Source organism: Panicum hallii, chromosome 6 (assembly GCF_002211085.1).
Source record: "Panicum hallii strain FIL2 chromosome 6, PHallii_v3.1, whole genome shotgun sequence".
NCBI lineage: Eukaryota > Viridiplantae > Streptophyta > Magnoliopsida > Poales > Poaceae > Panicum > Panicum hallii.
In genome coordinates this window covers 31,500,021-31,518,320 of record NC_038047.1, presented here as the reverse complement: position 1 = coordinate 31,518,320, position 18,300 = coordinate 31,500,021, and positions in this window count along the sequence as shown.

Genomic DNA, 18,300 nt, shown 5'->3' with positions numbered 1-18,300 from the left:
TATATTCACCCACTTAGCACAAAAGGACCCTGATTTTAATATAATTATATAAACTATCACTTCTCCTTATCATTAAAATTTTTAAACATACTTTGGCTACACTTTGTACATAACAACACACTAAAGATCTAGGGTGTGACCATGCTATTTACCTGAGTGTCACAGCTTTCCCCCCTAAAAAGAATCTCGTCCCGAGATTTCAGAACAGAAGAAATTGGATGATCAATGTCGGAGGTTGGCTTGGAAGAAGTCTGGGAAATTATGTTGAAGATAAGACTCAGTTTCCCATGTTGCTTCTTCTTCTGTGTGATGGTTCCACTGAATCTTGTACATTCTGATGATTTCCCTTCTAGTACTCTTTTCTTTAGTGTCTAGTACTTTAAGGGGGTGTTCTGTATAAGTCAGATCAGGTTCGATTTCGATAGCCTGAGGATCGATGATTTCGGTAGGAATCTTGATACACTTCCTAAGTTGGGATACATGGAAAATGTATGAACAGCTGCTAACTGAAAGGGAAGTTGAAGGCGATAAGCTACGGGTCCACAGATTTCGAGGATTTCAAAGGGTCTGATGTATCGAGGAGCAAGTTTCCCTTTTACGCCGAACCTTTGAATACCTTGAGTAGGAGATACTCGAAGATATACGAAGTCTCCGACTTGAAACTGTAAGGGTCTTCTTCGTATATCAGCGTAGCTTTTCTATCGAGATTGGGCTGCCTTCAGATTTGTCTGTATAATCCTTACTTTCTCTTCTGCCTCATTGAAAAGGTCTGGTCCAAAGATTTTACGCTCGCCGGTTTGTGACCAACTCAAAGGAGTTCGGCATCGGTGACCGTACAATGCTTCGAATGGGGCCATTTTGAGACTGGTCTGATAGCTATTGTTGTACGAGAATTCTGCCAGTGGCAAACATTTGTCCCAATTTTTGTCGTACTGAAGGACACAAGCTCTGAGCATATCTTCCAAAATTTGATTTACCCTTTCAGTCTGTCCATCTGTCTGAGGATGATACGCCGAGCTTCGAATTAACTTAGTTCCAAGAGCATCTTGGAGTTGCTCCCAGAACCGAGCGACAAATTGTGCTCCACGATCAGAAATGATTGTTTTGGGTATGCCATGAAGACGAACACTTTGATCCAAGTAAATCTCGGCATACTTCTTGGCATTATATGTAGTGTGTACAGGAAGGAAATGTGCAGTTTTGGTTAATCGATCAACGATTACCCAAATAGAGTCATGTCTCAGAGAAGTATTAGGCAGACCAACAATAAAATTCATACTGATATCTTCCCATTTCCAAGAGGGAATGGGTAGAGGTTGAAGGATACCAGCAGTTTTCAGATGACTGGCTTTGACTCTTTGGCAGATATCACATTTTGAAACATACTTGGCGATTTCTCATTTCATACGAGTCCACCAAAAATTTTATTTCAGATCTTGGTACATCTTTGTACTGCCAGGGTGCATAGAGAATTTGGACAGGTGGGCCTCGTCCATTATTTGCTTATGAAGCTTATGGTCCTTGGGTACAACAATACGTTCGTTGAACCATAAAACTCCTTCTGGATCCATTTGAAAGCATTTATACTTTCCCTCTCCTTGGGTCATCTTCTGTTTAATAATTCCAATTCCCTTACTGCGCTGCTGAGCTAGAACAATGTCATCCCTAAGCGTGGCTTCAACTGAGAGATGGTTTAAGTCACCTTGGGGAATGATTTCTAGATTAAGCTTTCTCATTTCCCAACAAAGAGTTTCGTTGAAAGCTTCAACAGATAAGCAAGAACAATGTGCTTTGCGACTGAGTGCATCTGCAACGACATTAGCCTTGCCTGGATGATAATGTACCTCTAGATCATAATCCTTGATCAGTTCTAGCCAGCGTCTTTGCCTCATATTCAAATCTGCTTGTGTAAAGATATATTTGAGGCTTTTGTGGTCGGTATATATATGACACTTTGCACCCATTAGATGATGTCTCCAATTTTTTAAGGCATGAATGACAGCTGCTAGTTCGAGATCTTGAGTAGGATAGTTTTGTTCATGAACCCTGAGTGCTCGTGATGCATATGCAATTACTCGGTTGTCCTGCATAAGTACACAACCAAGCCCGGTTCCTGATGCATCACAATAGATGTTAAAGGGTTTTGACACATCTGGTTGAGCCAAGACTGGAGCAGTAGTAAGATGATCTCTGAGAATGTGGAATGCATCATCGCATTTTTGACTCCAAGCGAATTTAACACCTTTCTTTAATAGTTCGGTCATAGGTTTGGCTATTCTGGAAAAGTCAGGAATAAAACGATGGTAATAGCCAGCTAGACCAAGAAAGCTTCAAATTTGATGGACTGTTGCAGGAGGTTTCCAATCCAGTACTTCTTGCACTTTGCTAGGGTCAACGGATATACTGTCACTAGAAATGGTATGGCCCAGAAATTTTACTATATCTAACCAAAATTCGCACTTGGAGAATTTGGCGTACAGGTGGTGATCTCTTAATCGCTGAAGGATGACATGATGATGTTTGGCATGATCTTTTGGGCTTTTGGAATAGATCAAGATGTCGTCAATGAAGACCACAACAAACTTGTCGAGTTCTTGCATGAAAACAGAATTCATGAGATACATGAAATAGGCGGGAGCATTGGTAAGACCAAACGACATGACTAAATACTCGTATAGACCATATCGGGTGGAGAAAGCGGTTTTTGGAATATCACTGGGTCGAATCTTAATTTGATGGTAGCCGGAACGAAGATCAATCTTAGAGAATACCTTAGCTCCGGCTAGCTGATCGAAAAGAATATCGATTCGGGGTAGGGGATACTTATTTTTGATAGTTACCGCATTGAGAGGACGGTAATCAACACACAGCCTCAAGCTATTGTCTTTCTTTTTCACAAACAGGGCTGGACAACCCCATGGTGATGCACTTGGACGGATGAAACCTTTGTCTAAGAGGTCTTGGAGTTTGATTTTCAACTCGACTAACTCGTTAGGAGGCATACGATAGGATTTCTTAGAGATAGGGGCTGTGCCAGGTTGGAGTTCTATAATGAACTCGATATCTCTATCTGGGGGCATTCCAGGTAAATCATCCGGAAAGACATCTGGATATTCACAAACAATAGGGATATCCATTAACTTAATCCCAGATGCAGCATAGGTGCAAGAGTTGAGATACTTTGGTTGTGGAAGATAAAGAATGGTAGGCTCGTGTTCAGGTGCATCTATCTCCACAGTTCGAGAAGAGATATCTAAAGACACATGATTTTGGGTCATCCAATTTACACCTAAGAGAACATCCCTTCCCTTTAGGTCTATCACTAACAGATCTGTTTTGATTGGGTGACTAGCTAGCTGAATGGGTACCATTCTACAGATTTGATTGGATAAAATCTTACCGCCAGGAGTTATGATTCTATAAGCTTCATTTATAGAATAGATATCTGTGACGTCTCGAAAATTTGCTAAGAAAATCACACGCTAAAACATTTTCGTCGAAACCCTAACCCCCGAGCCGACACCGAATCCAGCCGCGACCCCGCTCCTCGTCCTCCTCGCGCAGCGTGCGAGCGTCGCGCGCGCGTGGCCAACCGGCCACGGTCACCGCCGCGAATCCCGCCGGCACGCGTCATTTTTTTTCATTTTCTTTTCTTTCCTTTTCTTTTCCCCATTTCCTTTTCTTTCTCCCTTTTTCTTTTTCCATTTCTTTCTCCCCTTTTCTTTTTCCTCCTCCCTTCTCCTCCCTTCTCCTCTCACATTCCCCTGCTCTCGAGCAACGCCCGGCCTCCAGCTCCCGAGCCACGCCGCCCCTCCCCTCGCGCGCGCGCACGCGCCCCGTGCCAGACCACCCGTGCCCCGCGCGTGCACCACGTTCCGCGTCACCCGCCGTGCTGCACGTCGCTGGCCGCGCACGCCGGCCGGCCGTGCGCGCTCCGCCCCGAGCCGCCGTGCCACCCGCCGCCAACGCTGCTCGCGCACACGCCCACGCGTCCTTGCTCCCCGCCTTCCCCGTGCACGCGCGCACTGGCTCGCGTACGCCCCTGCCCAAGTGCGCGCGCACGCGCACCCGAGGCCACACAGCACGACGCGCCGCCCGCCGCTGGCGCCCCGCCCTCGCCGTTCGCGCCGTCGCCCCTGTGCTCGCACCGCGTCCCTCCCCCACGTGCTCGACGACGCCTCGACGCCCACGCCCTCGCCGCACGCCGCATCGCGACGCAAGCAAATGGCCGAGCGCCATTAATGGCGGTCCGCGCCGCTCGCCGGCCTCCACCTACCTCCGGCCTCCCCACCACCTCATCCCGCCTATAAATAGGCCCCCACCCCGCTCCCCCTTCCCCTACGGCCTCCACCGCCACCGCCCGGCGCCTTCCAAGCTCCCAGCACCGCCGCACCGAACCTCCAGAGCCGCCGCCGCACGCTCCCGTCGACCGGCCTACTCACGCAGCCCCGGCCCGAGGTGAAGCCGGGGATCGAATCCCCTCCTCTCCCTCTCCCTTTCTCCCCCATCCCGAGCCACCATCGAGCTCCGGGCCGCCGGAATCGGCCGGCGCCGAGCGCTCCCTTCCCCCTCCTCTGTTTCCCGTGGGGAGAGGAGGAAGAAGGGGCATTTTGCCCAAAGCCCCCCCTTTCCTGTTTTTTTTCCCAAAGGAACCCCCCCTATTTACTTCCTTTTTGCAAAAGAAACCCTATTCTTTCTAGCATTTCAAACCAAACCCCTCCATTACATAAACCTAAATATACCCGACACCCTTTAGCATACCCTGAGTATTTCTAGGATTCACAAATAGGCCCTTACTCCCTCCGGATAATTACGAATAAGCCCTTAGACCCCTGTTTAACCCCTGAACCCTCTTTAGCTCGTTATTTTATGCACCAAACGAGCTCCGATCGACCCGAAACTTTACCATGCCCTTTCTAGTATAGTTCTAACCATGCCATTAAGCAACCGCCCAAAAATATTACCCCTATCCCCATAACTAAATTATTTTCGATTCAAGCTCAACGATAAAAACTTTTAGTTCCTTCGCTTGATTGTGTGCCTGTTTGTTTGCGTCGTAGGACACGGAGTGAACGAGGAAGGTCCTGACTGTGATCAAGTGAACGAGGATCAGTTCTGCGACCCCGAGCCCGAGGGACAGTGCTTCGATCAGGACCTCCCGCAAGGGTTTGATGATGGCAAGTTCAATCCCGCCCTTTGATGCATGTTTCTGTCCTAGTTTTTATAAACACAACCCATTGGCCTGTTTTATAAAATTGCATGTGTTTTGTTTGCTGGAAACATGGTAGGATCGCCACCCCTTAATTTGTGATAACCATTCCTTGACCACCTGGTTTTATAAAGAAAAGATGTGCGTGTGTGGGAGGGATAACATGTGGTTTTGAAAGATGAGTTAGACGGGATGGATGGCATTTCTATGTGATTTGCTGTTGGTGTGCTCGTACTTGTGTGGTTGAGCAAGGAAGGGAGATATCCATCTTGTCACCCCTAAGGACCGAGTTGATGTGTCATCTCGCCTAGCTTCCTGTCGTGCAAACCACTTGACCGTTGTATGGGCAACGGCTTAGCATAAATCCCACTAGTTAGTCTGATAGCCATCAGGAGTGCTGAGAGCAACGGGTGATCAAGGAGAAGGGATAAGCTCTGTGTGACTTGTGCCCCGGTTAAACCTCGGAGATAGGTCGAATGACCCCTTGATGGATCCCGTGGTGGCTAGTCAGGTCTAGCTAAGGTGGGTAATGGCTTTGTTGGTATCTGCACCGACACTAAGGTGATCGTGCTGTGGTACCCCACCTGTGGGTAAAGTTGCACACCTCTGCAGAGTTAAAATCTATTCGAATAGCCGTGCCCACGGTATTGGGCAAGTTATGGTGTGGTCACATAACTAGTGTTTCTCTTTGGGAATGGTTGGGTTGGTGTGGGTTGTTTGGGAAGTGTCCGGCAGTCGTGCCGTATGCTACGACGGACGGGGAGTCCGGTGGCAGCGTAAAACTTGGACCCTATGTGTGGATCAATACTATGTGCTGCTTGATACTTAAAAACTTGTTTTGAAAATTGTTTTAAATGAACCTTTGCATATAACTGAGTTTTCCGTAAATGAACCCTAATCTTATCCTTGGACTGCACTGTGCATTGATCTCTGATATACCCCCCCCCCGTGGGTGTGATTGGACTTGCTGAGTACGTTTGTACTCACCCCATTCTTACTTCTTACAGCAGAAGATCCAGACTACATCCCCGAAGACGTCGAGTAGGGTTTCGTCCTGCACCTAGTCTTGCCTGTGGCTAGGGCCACCGCCGGAGTTCCGCATGGCGCAAGACTCTGATGACCCTCTTTTCGTAGCCAGTGTAGTAGTGTGGGTTTTAGTTGTAATCCTCATGATAGTGGCGCTTCACTGCCCATTACCACGTAGGGTTGTACGGTGATGTACCATCTGATGTAATAAAGGTGTTATCAGCCTCCTGGGACTGATAAAGTAACACTTTTAAGTCTTCCCTGATGGGGGGACGCTTCAATATCCAAGCCTACTTTAGTCCTGCAATCCTTACTGATAAAACTATGGGTGGCGCCAGAATAAAAGGGAACAATAACGGGGTGATGGTTGATAGAAAATGTACACGTCATTATCGGTGTCCCTTCGGGAAGTTCGAAGAGTGTGGTGAGGTTCACCCTTCCTTGGCGGACCTGGACCACTTGTCTCTTGCCCTTACCCTTGTTGATCGGACTGGATGTCTGCCCTTGGAAAGATTTCCTAGGTTGAGGGTAGTCCTTGATGAAGTGGGATGGGCTTCCGCAATTGAAACAATGATAGTTGCTGTTTCCTTGGTTGGCTGGCGGAAAGCTCGGCCGCGGACCTTGTTGTGGTTGCTGTTGAGTTTGTGGCATTGGTGGTCGGTTGAATCGTGCCTGTTGGGGTGGTCTGGCTACCCATCTGCCAGGTGAATTGTCTCGAGGCGGGGCTCGAGGGGCATTACTCGGAACCAACCGATACCTTGATGGTTGCGTAGTTACAGGCCCTGTAGGTACTTTCCATTTCTTTTCTGCTCTGTGGGCTGAGATACAATCTTCTTGAGTAATGGCCATGTTGACCAACTCATTAAAATTATCAGCCCTTACCAAATTCAATCATTCTTTAAGTTTGGTATTCAGGCCTCGGCGGAAACGATCTCTTTTGCGGGCATCACTGTCCGCATGGTATCCCGCATATTGGCACAAGTGGTTGAAAACTTGTGCGTATTGCATGACGGTGCGGGTTCCCTGAGTTAGGTTCAGAAATTCATTGAGCTTGCGCTCAATGAGTCCTTCAGGTATATGGTGCGCTCGGAAGGCGGTCCGGAACTCATCCCAGGTGACAACATGATCGGCAGGCTGCATGGCGTAAAAATGATCCCACCATAGGCGAGTTGTGCCGCAGAGTTGCTGAGCTGCAAAAAGCGCCTTGTTTTCATTTGAACATGAAGCAGACAATAAAGCGAACTTGGACTCGATGGTTCGAAGCCAAGCGTCTGCGTCCAGAGGCTCGTCTGCCTTATGGAATAAGGGAGGCTGGGTACCGAGGAAGTCTTGGTAACTGGCCGACAGGGGTTCATCTCGACCTCGGGGTTGCTGATGGAAGTGGCCCATCTGAGCCTGTACAAGTTGATTGAGGAGTTCTGTTTATCAGGCCATGACCTCGGCCAGATTTGGAGGTGGGGGTGGCGGTTGCTGAGCTGGCCTGATCTGCCCGGAATCCTTCCGGGGTTCCGCGAGTAGCTCCAACCATCTAAAATAAAGGAGATATCCATTATCAACCATATTCTTACTCCAATTTCAGATGATATGCAATTACCAAATGGAAATGTAATTCATATGCTCCATTCAATCTACTCAGAACAGATGCAAGGACATTGAGCAGGATAACAAAACACAAGATTTAGATTGCTATATAAACACTGGTGATCCTTACATTTTACACCAATGCACTTAAACCATACCAACTTTTACCTAAGGACCCATGCCACATATACAACAAGTGGCTCTACATCTAGATAGACTACACACCACTTATGTTATATTTTTCTACATTAGTTACAACTAGACTATCACTCACTCAACCCCAACTAAAAGTCATCAAAGTTGCCCTCTGATGACTGACTACCCGAAGAGGAATGATGGGGACTGATGACAGGATCTCCGTGCTCAGAATCAATCTCGGAGACTCCCACAATTTCTTCGGGATCTTCTTCTTCTTCAGGTGCCGGTACTGCAGGAGGTACAGGCTGTTGTTGAAGCTCAATCAGGTGCGCATTGGCATCATCAACTTCGAGGATGAGATCATGAATCTGCTCTTGAAGAAATTCAATGATCGTGTTGCGTTGGGTGATTGTCGCATCGCTCTCATTGATTTGATCTTCTCGATGATGAATAGTCTCATTTTGGGTAGCTATGATTCCATCTTTCTCAATCACCAAAGCTCGAAGTTGATCCACTTGGGTGATATGTCTATCAGCTTCCCATAGAGACTTCGTGCAGCATTGACCAATTGGCCCATCTCACGACGCAGTAACAACTGATAATGATACTACACATTCATAAACCGCATCATACCTCGAAGTGCTTCTTCCGGTGGACCTTCCAGTCTATGACTCTCAGGGACTATCCTGAGATTCCATTCTGGCTCATTAGGATCTGTCGTAGCAAATAAACCAATGGGTTGTCCTGTGACTTCCCCGGGATGCTGATTACAGAAAACATAGATAGCTTCCAGTGCTGCTCCTTCAATGGTGTCAACTATTCGATAGCCCATTACTTCAATTTCAATGGGTTGCCATTGGGAACGAAGAGGGTGCTGAGGAATAGTCATTCTGACTCGAGCTCGATAAATGCCCTCTTCCTGATACTCCATTGCATCATACTGTGGAGGATCGGTATAGCCAAACGACCTTAAGGATTCCCAAAGTAAACGAGGAAAACCCTCCCAATGCAGAGCAATTGTGTGGAGATGCCCTGCCGGATCCCAAAAGATGTTAGGAGGGGCTGCCATCTGCAACAGAAATGCAAATAGTGAGACTTTTTACCTTGCTGAGAAAGTACAAGACAAATAGAATGAGATAATCAATTCTGATAACAGCAAAGACTGAAAATCAGATGGAAGCCTAAGTGTCACACCCAATTTATAAGAACATAAATCGAGCAATCATATATGCGCCAGGATCAAGTCACGCATATATACAACAGAATCATCAAGATATCACAACACGTACCTCGGAATAAAAGCGTATAAATTATAAATGAAAATATTTATTACAACTGAATCAAGAATCAGTTCAAGGAATGCGGAAGCGTAAAATAAATACATGAAGAACAGGGCACCACAAGGACGTCAACTGGGAGACAACGCCTAGAAATCGTCGATTCCGCTGATGTAGTTCCCCACGTCGCCTGGTACTGAGCAGCAGTCGAAGATATCCCAGAGAGAACAGAAGGCAACTGTGAGTACACAACTAGTACTCAACAAGTATAACACGAATTATGAGGCTCTAAGTCTAGCTGACTCAAGTGCATTAGCTGTTAATCTTGGTAAATTTTATTAAAGCTATTTACTACAAGTGGATGAATTACCATAACCCAAGTTACATAATAATTAATCAAAAATTAATCATGAGACTACTGAGAACCAAGCCAAACCACCAAGGATAAACCCCAATAATCAGACGAAGGATCTGGGCCACTCATGACCGTGAGCACGGCTAGTATACCAGTTTTACACTCTCGAGAGGTTGCACAACTTTACCCACAAGTCGTGAGCTACGCTAGTTGTTCATCACACTTCCTTAGGTGAGATGACTAGCAAGCGCACTACGAGACCGTTACAAAGGATCACGTTAGTAAGGTGTAACCGCTAAGGATTCTGGATCAGCGACTATGGAGCAAGCCTCGAGGGGGTACAAGTACACAGCACAGACCAAGCCTCGTAGCGCGAGGGCCATAGAAGCTTACCACCCCTCTTGCCCCACAGGTAAGTTACTCCCAAACCAAAATGACCTAACTAGTAAGTCAAGACCGTCCCATTCTAGTCTTGTGGTTGCGCGGTTGTCCTAGGTTGTCGCTCTATGAACCGGTCCTTATGGAGAGTGATCAACCAAGCACTAAGCACCGTGCTGGCCCCCTAAACCGTGTTTCTAACAAAAACATATTTTATGGAGATGTGAGCCACTCAAGCACATAGCACAGAGGGCTACTCTCAGAATTAAGTTGCATATAACCATTAATCAAATTAATTAAAAAGGACCGAGGTGTGTGAGAGCGCAGCACCTAGCACAACTAACCAAAATGCAACCCAAGGTATATATAAAGGATCAGGTGGCTAGGAAGTCCTTATAGGCAAACAGAATTAAAATGCAGTATGAAATTGTATTTAAAAGTGATAGGATGCTCATGTTATACTTGCCTTCCTCAAAGTTCTCCTACTGCTGCTCAAAGGCTTCCGAAGATGGTGGCTCCTGGTACTCCTCCGATGGCTCAACGTCTACTCACGATCGCAACGCAAAAACATGGTCCACACAGGCACATACATGCAAACAAGGGCAAAAGATAAGAAACAGTACAACAATACAGAAAAACAGCACACAAAACTATGATAGAACTGTTCTACGCATTACAACGATCGCGTGAGCGCGAAAACCACCTAAATTGGAGCTAAGACGCGAAATCTAGGGCTAAAACAAGGTCCAGGGACCTTTCTGCGAGAAATCAGAACTTCGAGGGAGGTCCTGGGCAAAAACTAGGGACTTAAACATAATTAAAGGGCTAGACGCAGGGTCTAACACGCAAAACTACTGGGGCTGGACTGCGGATTCGATTCCTAAAGAACTCAGGGGCCTAAACAATAAAAATAGGACCTAACTGTAATTGTTTCTGAACGGCACAGGAGTGCGGGTTGATTCCAGGAAAACCCGGGGCTCTTTAACATAATACCAGGCTGCACCGGTATGATCTAATCTCGTCCGGTGGTTACAGATCGGGCGGCTAGGGTTCAAAGGGGCTACGGCCGGCGGCGAGAGTCGCCGGAGATGGGTTTCCCGCGGCGGCGCTCGGCGGAAACACGCCTAACTTGGCCTATCTTGGCCGTCCGGGCTCGGTTTTGGACGAGATCAGGCCTAGGAGCTAGAGTTCGGCACGACGAACACATCTGGGCACTTGAGACAGCCGATTAGGGTTTGGGTCGGGGCTCCCCACGGTGGAGGGTGGCACGGGTCGCCGGCATGCCGTGGTTGGGTCGCTGTGGGGGACTAAAGGCCACAGCGCCTAGCGCAAAAGGGTCCGGGGGATGATGTGTTGCTCACCGAGGCTCGGGTCCGAGCAGGGCGGCCGTGCAGGGCGTCGGCATTGAAGTCCCACGGCGGTGCACGGGCGGAGGTCGGGGACAAGATCGGTGCGGGCTGTTCCGGGTTCCTGAGCTCCACGGGTAGGCGTGTGGAGTCCCTGCGAAGCGATTGGAGGGGTCAGATCGACCGGAGTGGCACCGACGGTGGCCAAATGCCACGGCGGCGAGCTTACCCGAGACGGCGTCCGAGCCAAATTCCGGCGTGCGCAATGATGAAGGCCGAGGTCAGGGGGCTCGGAGTTGATCCTGGGCACGAGGCGGTGCTTCCGCGACGGCTCTGGTGGGCTGTAGCGCGGCAAGATGGCCGGTCACGGCGGAGCCGAAAGCGCAGTGCGGCGGAGCAGAACGGGACGGCGGCGCTAGGGTTTGGGGCGGCTGCGGGATAGGGGATGAGGGCGCAGAGAGTTCGTGGGGTGGTTTAAAGGAAGGAGACGGGAATCTCAGGGTCGCGCTCGGGGAGAACGGCCAGCGGGGATCGCGGTGAGCTTGGCGCGGCCGGTCCTACGAGGGAGGAAGAAGGGAGAGGAGAGGGAAGGCGCTGACTGTAGGACTGTAGGACGAAGCCTAGGTACAAATAGTCGAGTTTAGCGATTCCCTTCCGCTTGCCTTGCTCCCGCAAAACTCAAACATTCATTTCTGCTTCTATACCTTGAGCTCAAACCTTGATTTTGCTAATCCGGTCTGCATTTTCTGAGAATTAGTTTGATCTTTTCCGTAGGCGTTGGCTGAAACCGTCTAACCCCATAAGTTTAGGTTATTCTGATGAAAGTGCGATAGAACGATTGTGTTAGTCGAGTAGTGTGATAAACTCGGCTAAGATGTGAATGTTGGATGTTTGTGGTTGTGCAAATGTTTGATTTGGATTTTTGGTTGATTGTATAGTCTAGTAGTTAAACTTGTTCATACAAATCAACTTTAACGCAGAGTTGAATTAAATAATAAAAAAATTGAGTTAGATCGTTGGGGGTAGAACCGTACACACTTTACTCTCTGCTTTATCCTGCCCAAGTGTTCTTTCCAGAATCATACAGTATCTGTCTCTTATAAATTTCGCTCTGCTGCAAACAGATGGTGAACACCAGGAGCACCGGCACCGGTTCTGGCCAGCAAGGGCAGAACAACCAGAGTACCGACCAGCCGCTGCCGATGCCTCCACCTCTAACTCCGGAGCAGTTCTTCCAGCTCCAGATGCAGATGATGGCCACTCTGAACAACACTGTTCAGGCTCTGCAACAGATTCACACCCAGCCACCACCTCCTCCACCACAGCAGCCCCGCGACAGGCGTGCGGATTTTCTGAGGGGTCACCCGCCGACGTTCTCCCATGCGGCTGATCCACTCCAGGCTGACGACTGGTTTCGTTCGGTGGAACACCAGTTGGACGTCGCTCAGTGCGACGATAGGGAGCGAGTTCTGTACGCAGCAGGGCAGCTGCGTGGCTCAGCTCTTGATTGGTGGGAGTCCTACCCAGCTCGGGACCGCGACGCCCTCACTTGGGTCCAGTTCCGGGAGCGTTTCAGGAACCACCACATTCCTGCTGGAGCGATGAAGATGAAGCACAAGGAGTTTCTTACGCTTAAGCAGGTAAATCGGAGCAAAATCTTTTCACAATTTCTTTTTGAGCTCAAACCCACCCTTGTTTATCTTCGTGAAATTGGAAATGCTGAGTAATTTCCACTCTCTTTTCCGGTGATTATCATTTCACGGAGCTATGAATGTGACCGAGTACCATGATCGTTTCATCCAGCTCGCTCGCTACGCCCCCGCTGAGGTCGCCAATGATGGCAATAAGCAGGAGCGCTTCAGGGAGGGACTGGATGACCACCTGGAGTACACGTTCATGAACCACCGCTTCGACAACTTCAACCAGCTGGTTGATGCTGCCCTCAATACCGAGCGTAAGCGCCGGGAGATTGAGGACAAGAAGAGGAAGATGGCTCCTGCTGCGACTGGCAGCAACACCCGGCCTCGGTACCAGTACCCGCAGTAGCAGTAGCAGCAGAGGCAGATCCAGCAGTACCAGCACCGACAGCAGCAGTACCCGCCTCGTCCTCAGCAGCAGCAGCAGGCGGGACAGGGCCAGAGGCTTCCAGCGCCTCCGGCACGCTCTGCTCCACCGGCTCCACCAGCTCCGCGGTAGGGAGTGCCTGCTCCTCTTGTCGGGCAGCAGACTCCAGCACTCCCACAGGTGTGCTTTCACTATGGTGAGCCGGGACACTACGCCAACGTCTGTCCTCGGAAGGCGCAGTCGGGACAGCAGGGGCGCCCAGCCCAGCCCAAGGCGCCATCCTAGGGCAGGGTGAACCACGTGACGGCCGAGTCAGTGGCCGAGGCTCCCATCGTGGTTATTGGTACGTTCATGGTTAACACCCACCCTGCTACAGTTCTTTTCGATACTGGTGCCACGCATTCGTTTATTACTCAGTCATTTGTTGAGAAACATCGTATACCGGTATCCTGCATGAGGACCCCTATGGTAGTTACTACACCTGGAATCAAGATCCATACCTGCTCTATCTGTTCCAGGATTAGTTTGAGCATAAGGGGGTAGAGTTTCGCACCGGGCTTATCATTATTGACTCGGTGGGTATTGATGTGATCTTGGGAATGGAGACCCTTACTAGATGGGGTGTCAGGATTGACTGTGCTAAGAGGACTGTCCATTTGTCAGCACCGGATGGACAGGAGGTCACAGTCAATGCTTCGGAGCCTTCTGGAATCCTTTGTCAAATGGAGGCTAGACCCACAGATGGTATTCGCGTGGTGTCCGAATTCCCGGATGTCTTTCCGGATGATTTGCCAGGTATGCCACCTGATCGCGACATTGAGTTTTCTATTGATCTCTTGCCTGGCACAGCTCCGATTGCTAAGCGGCCCTATCGTATGGCACCCATTGAGCATGAGGAGGTTAAGAAGACTGTCGACGAGTTGCTAGCCAAGGGTTATATTTGTCGTAGTTTCTCTCCTTGGGCTTTCCCTGTATTGCTGGTAGAGAAGAAGGATGGCGCGAAGAGAATGTGTGTCGATTATCGGGATCTGAATGCAGTCACCATCAAGAATAAGCATCCATTGCCCCATATTGAGGATCTCTTTGATCAGCTTCAGGGTGCTTGTGTATTCTCGAAGATTGATCTGCGTTCGGGTTATCATCAGCTGAAGATTCATCCCGAGGATATCCCAAAGACGGCATTCACTTGCAAGTATGGGCTATACGAGTATACGGTCATGTCCTTTGGCTTGACCAATGCTCCGGCTTTCTTCATGCATCTGATGAACAAGGTCTTCATGGATTATCTAGACACCTTTGTGGTGATATTCATTGATGATATCCTGGTATATTCGAAGTCAGAGGCAGAGCATGAGAAGTCCTCGGTCATGTCATCTCCAGGGAGGTATTGCTGTGGACCCCAAAAAGGTGAAGGATGTGCTTGACTGGGTGGTACCGCAGATAGTGAAGGAAGTCCGCTCTTTTCTGGGCTTAGCAGGATGTTATCGGAGGTTCATTGAGAATTTCTCCAAGATTGTGAAGCCTTTGACTTCCTTGCTAGAGAAGGGTGTGGATTTCTCTTGGACTGATGAGCGTCAGAAGGCCTTCGAGGAGCTGAAGAAGAGGTTAACTACGGTGCCAGTCCTTACTCTGCCAGACCAGAGCAAGAGGTTCACAATGTATTGTGATGCTTCGAGGGATGGTCTTGGTTGCGTCCTGAAGCAGGAAGGCAGAGTGATAGCTTATGCTTCGCGGCAGCTGCACTGGCACGAGCTGAATTATCCCACTCATGATCTAGAGTTAGCCGTATTTGTGCATGCTCTGAAGATATGGAGGCATTACTTGTTTGGGCAAAGGTGTGATATTTATACCGATCACAAGAGCCTCAAGTATATTTTCACTCAAAGTGAGCTGAACATGCGGCAGAGAAGATGGCTAGAGTTGGTCAAGGATTATGACGTGGAGATTCACTATCATCCGGGCAAGGCTAATGTTGTAGTAGATGCTCTGAGCAGGAAGAGCTATGTTAACATGGCCGTGGCTTTTCAGATGCCTCAGGAGTTATGCGAGGAGTTTGAGCAGTTGTAACACCCTAAGGTAATTTCCTTAAATTTTAATGAATTTATTTGGGCTTAAATAGATTTTCCAGGGTCTTCTCTAAATTATCTCGTATTTAAAGTAATTTTATAATGCAAGTAATTAAAATATATCATAGGGTTAAAATTGTTTGTGCATTCATGCTGCAGCATTATTTTTGTTTGTGTTGAGTTGTAGGGTTGAGTTCAAATTTGATTGAATTCAAATGGATTTGTGTGAATAGATTGAGTTTGGAAAAGAGGAAAGGAAAAGAAAAGAAGGAGAGTAGGCAGCCCAAACCCTCTCCTTGGCCCAGCCCAGGTTCCCTCTCCCTTCTCTCCCTCACCCGTGGGCCCTTCCCCTCTCCTCCCCTTTCTTCCCGCGTGGGCCAAGCCGGCCCATCTCCTTTTCTTTTCTCCCAGCCCGAGCGCGCGCCTGCTCTCCTCTCCCTTCCTTTCTCCCTCTGACTCAGTGGCCCCACGCGTCAGCTTCTTCCCCCTTCTTTCTCTCCTTCCTCTGTTTCCTCCGACGCTCAACGGCCTCCGAGTCCGCCGGCGATTTTCCCCTCTGGGACCGCACGCCGAGGACCGCCCCTTCTTAGCTGCGACCCCTTCCTCGCGTTTCCCTCAGCCGTCGTTGCCTCCCCCAGCTTTCCCCACCTGCCCTAGCGTCGCCGTGCGCCGCTCGGATTTGCGCCGCCGCCGACCAAGCTCCTGCGCCACCGCGATACGACACCGGCGCTGCCAATCCTCGGCCCTTACCACCGTCGCAGCACCCCGGTGGGGTAAGGACCCTTTTTCGCCTCTCCGCGACCGCGCACGCTCGCCGGCGCTCCCGAGTCACGGGCTACCGCCGCCCCGCCGCTACGGCCACCTTGGCCCTCCCCGCACCCCTGGATCTTTTCCTCGTGCCCCCCTCTCTCTCCCCGTGCTGGCCGTACCCCGAACCAAGGCCGGAAACGCCCAGGAGCGTGTCCTCCGGCGAACCTCCGCCGCCTCCACCGCACCCAGCGCCTCCCCACCGCCGGAGCTGGCCGGAGCCCCGATTAGCCGTCCGATCCAAACCTACGGTCTGGATTAGATCCAGACCGGTACGCGATCCCGGCCGCCCGATTTAAATCCTGTGGACCGCGTGAATGCTAACCCTAGATCTCCTGTCACCCTCCGATCGAGATCCAAGCGTCCAGATCTGCGCGTACCCTTTCGGTTAATGGATCTAATCTCAGCCGCCCGCCTTAGATCTAACGGTCCAGATTAAAGCATACCCTTTCAGCCTTGTCTTTTTGCTAAAGAACCCCCGGGTTTTCCTGGAATCAACCCGCCGTCCACCCCTAGTTCAAAAGTATTTACGAGCAGGTCCTTTTCTTCTCGTTTAGGCCCCTGGCTTCTCTGGAAATTGAACCCGCAGTCCAGTCTAGGGTTTTTAGCGAGTTAGCCCCTGTGTCTAGGGTTTAATTACGTTTAGGTCCCCGGGTTTTGTCTAGAAGCCCTGGTTGCCCTGTTTTTCTTACAAATAAGCCCCTGGATCCTGTTTTAAGCGTAGTTTTCGCGTTTTAGCTCCGTTTTAGGTGTTCTTTATATGCTCGCGATCGTTGTAACGCGTAGATTAGTTCTAGGCTAGTTCCATGTGCTGTTCTATTGTATTGGTGTACTGTTTTCTTATAGTTTGCTATTGTTTGTGCATGTGTGTATGTATGGACTATGTTTGATGATCGTGAGTAGACGCGGAGCCTTTGGATCAGTACCAGGAGCAGCCGTCTTCCGAGCAGTTCGAGCAGCAGCCGGGAGAGTACGAGGAAGGCAAGTATAACATGAACCTCTTATCACTTTTAAATACAATTTCATACTGCACTTTAATTCTGTATACCTATAAGGACTTCCTAGCCACCTTTATATCCTTACATATATCCTATAGGTTGCATTTTGGTTAGTTGTGCTAGGTTGCTGCGCTATAACAAATCTTAGTCCTTTTAATTAATTTGTTAATGATATTATGCAACTTAATTCTGGAGCCGACCCTCTGTGCTGTGTGCTTGAGTGGTTTGTGCGTCCTTAAAAGATGTTTTTGTTAGAAACTTGGTTTAGGGGGCCAGCACGGTGCTTAGTGCTTGGTTGGCCACTCTCCATAAGGACCGGTTCATAGAGCGACAACCTGGGACAACCGCGCAACCACAAGACTGGAATGGGACGGTCTTGACTTACTAATTAGGTCATTTTGGTTCGGGAGTAACTTACCTGCGTGGGCAAGAGGGGTGGTAAGCTTCAATGGTCCCTGCTCCTCCGGCTTGGTCTGTGCTGTGTGTCTTGTACCCCCGGAGGTGGGCCCCATCGTCGCTGATCCAGAATCCTTAGCGGTTACACCTTACCAATGTGATCCTTTGTAACGGTCTCGTAGTGTGCTTGCTAGCCATCTCACCTAAGGAAGTGTGATGAACAACTAGCGTAGCTCACGACTTGTGGGTAAAGTCGTGCAACCTCTCGAGAGTGTAAAACTGATATATCAGCTGTGCTCATAGTCATGAGCGGCCCAGATCCTCCTTTTGATTAGTGGGGTTATCAACCTTTGACGAGGGCGATTCCCCGGGTGGTTTTGGTTTGGATGGTTCTCAGTAGTTCTTAATTAATATTGATTAATTCATATGCAATTTGGGTTATGGTAACTCATCCACTTGTAGTAATTAGCTTTAATAAAATTCGCCAAGATTAAAAGCTAATGCAGTTGAGTCAGCTAATCTTAGAGCCTCATGCTCGTGTTATACTTGTTGAGTACGAGTTTGTACTCACACTTGCCTCTCTACTCTTCTGTTCTATTTCGGATATCTTCGACTGCTGCTCAGTGCCCGGCAACGTGGAGGACTACGTCAGCGGCTTC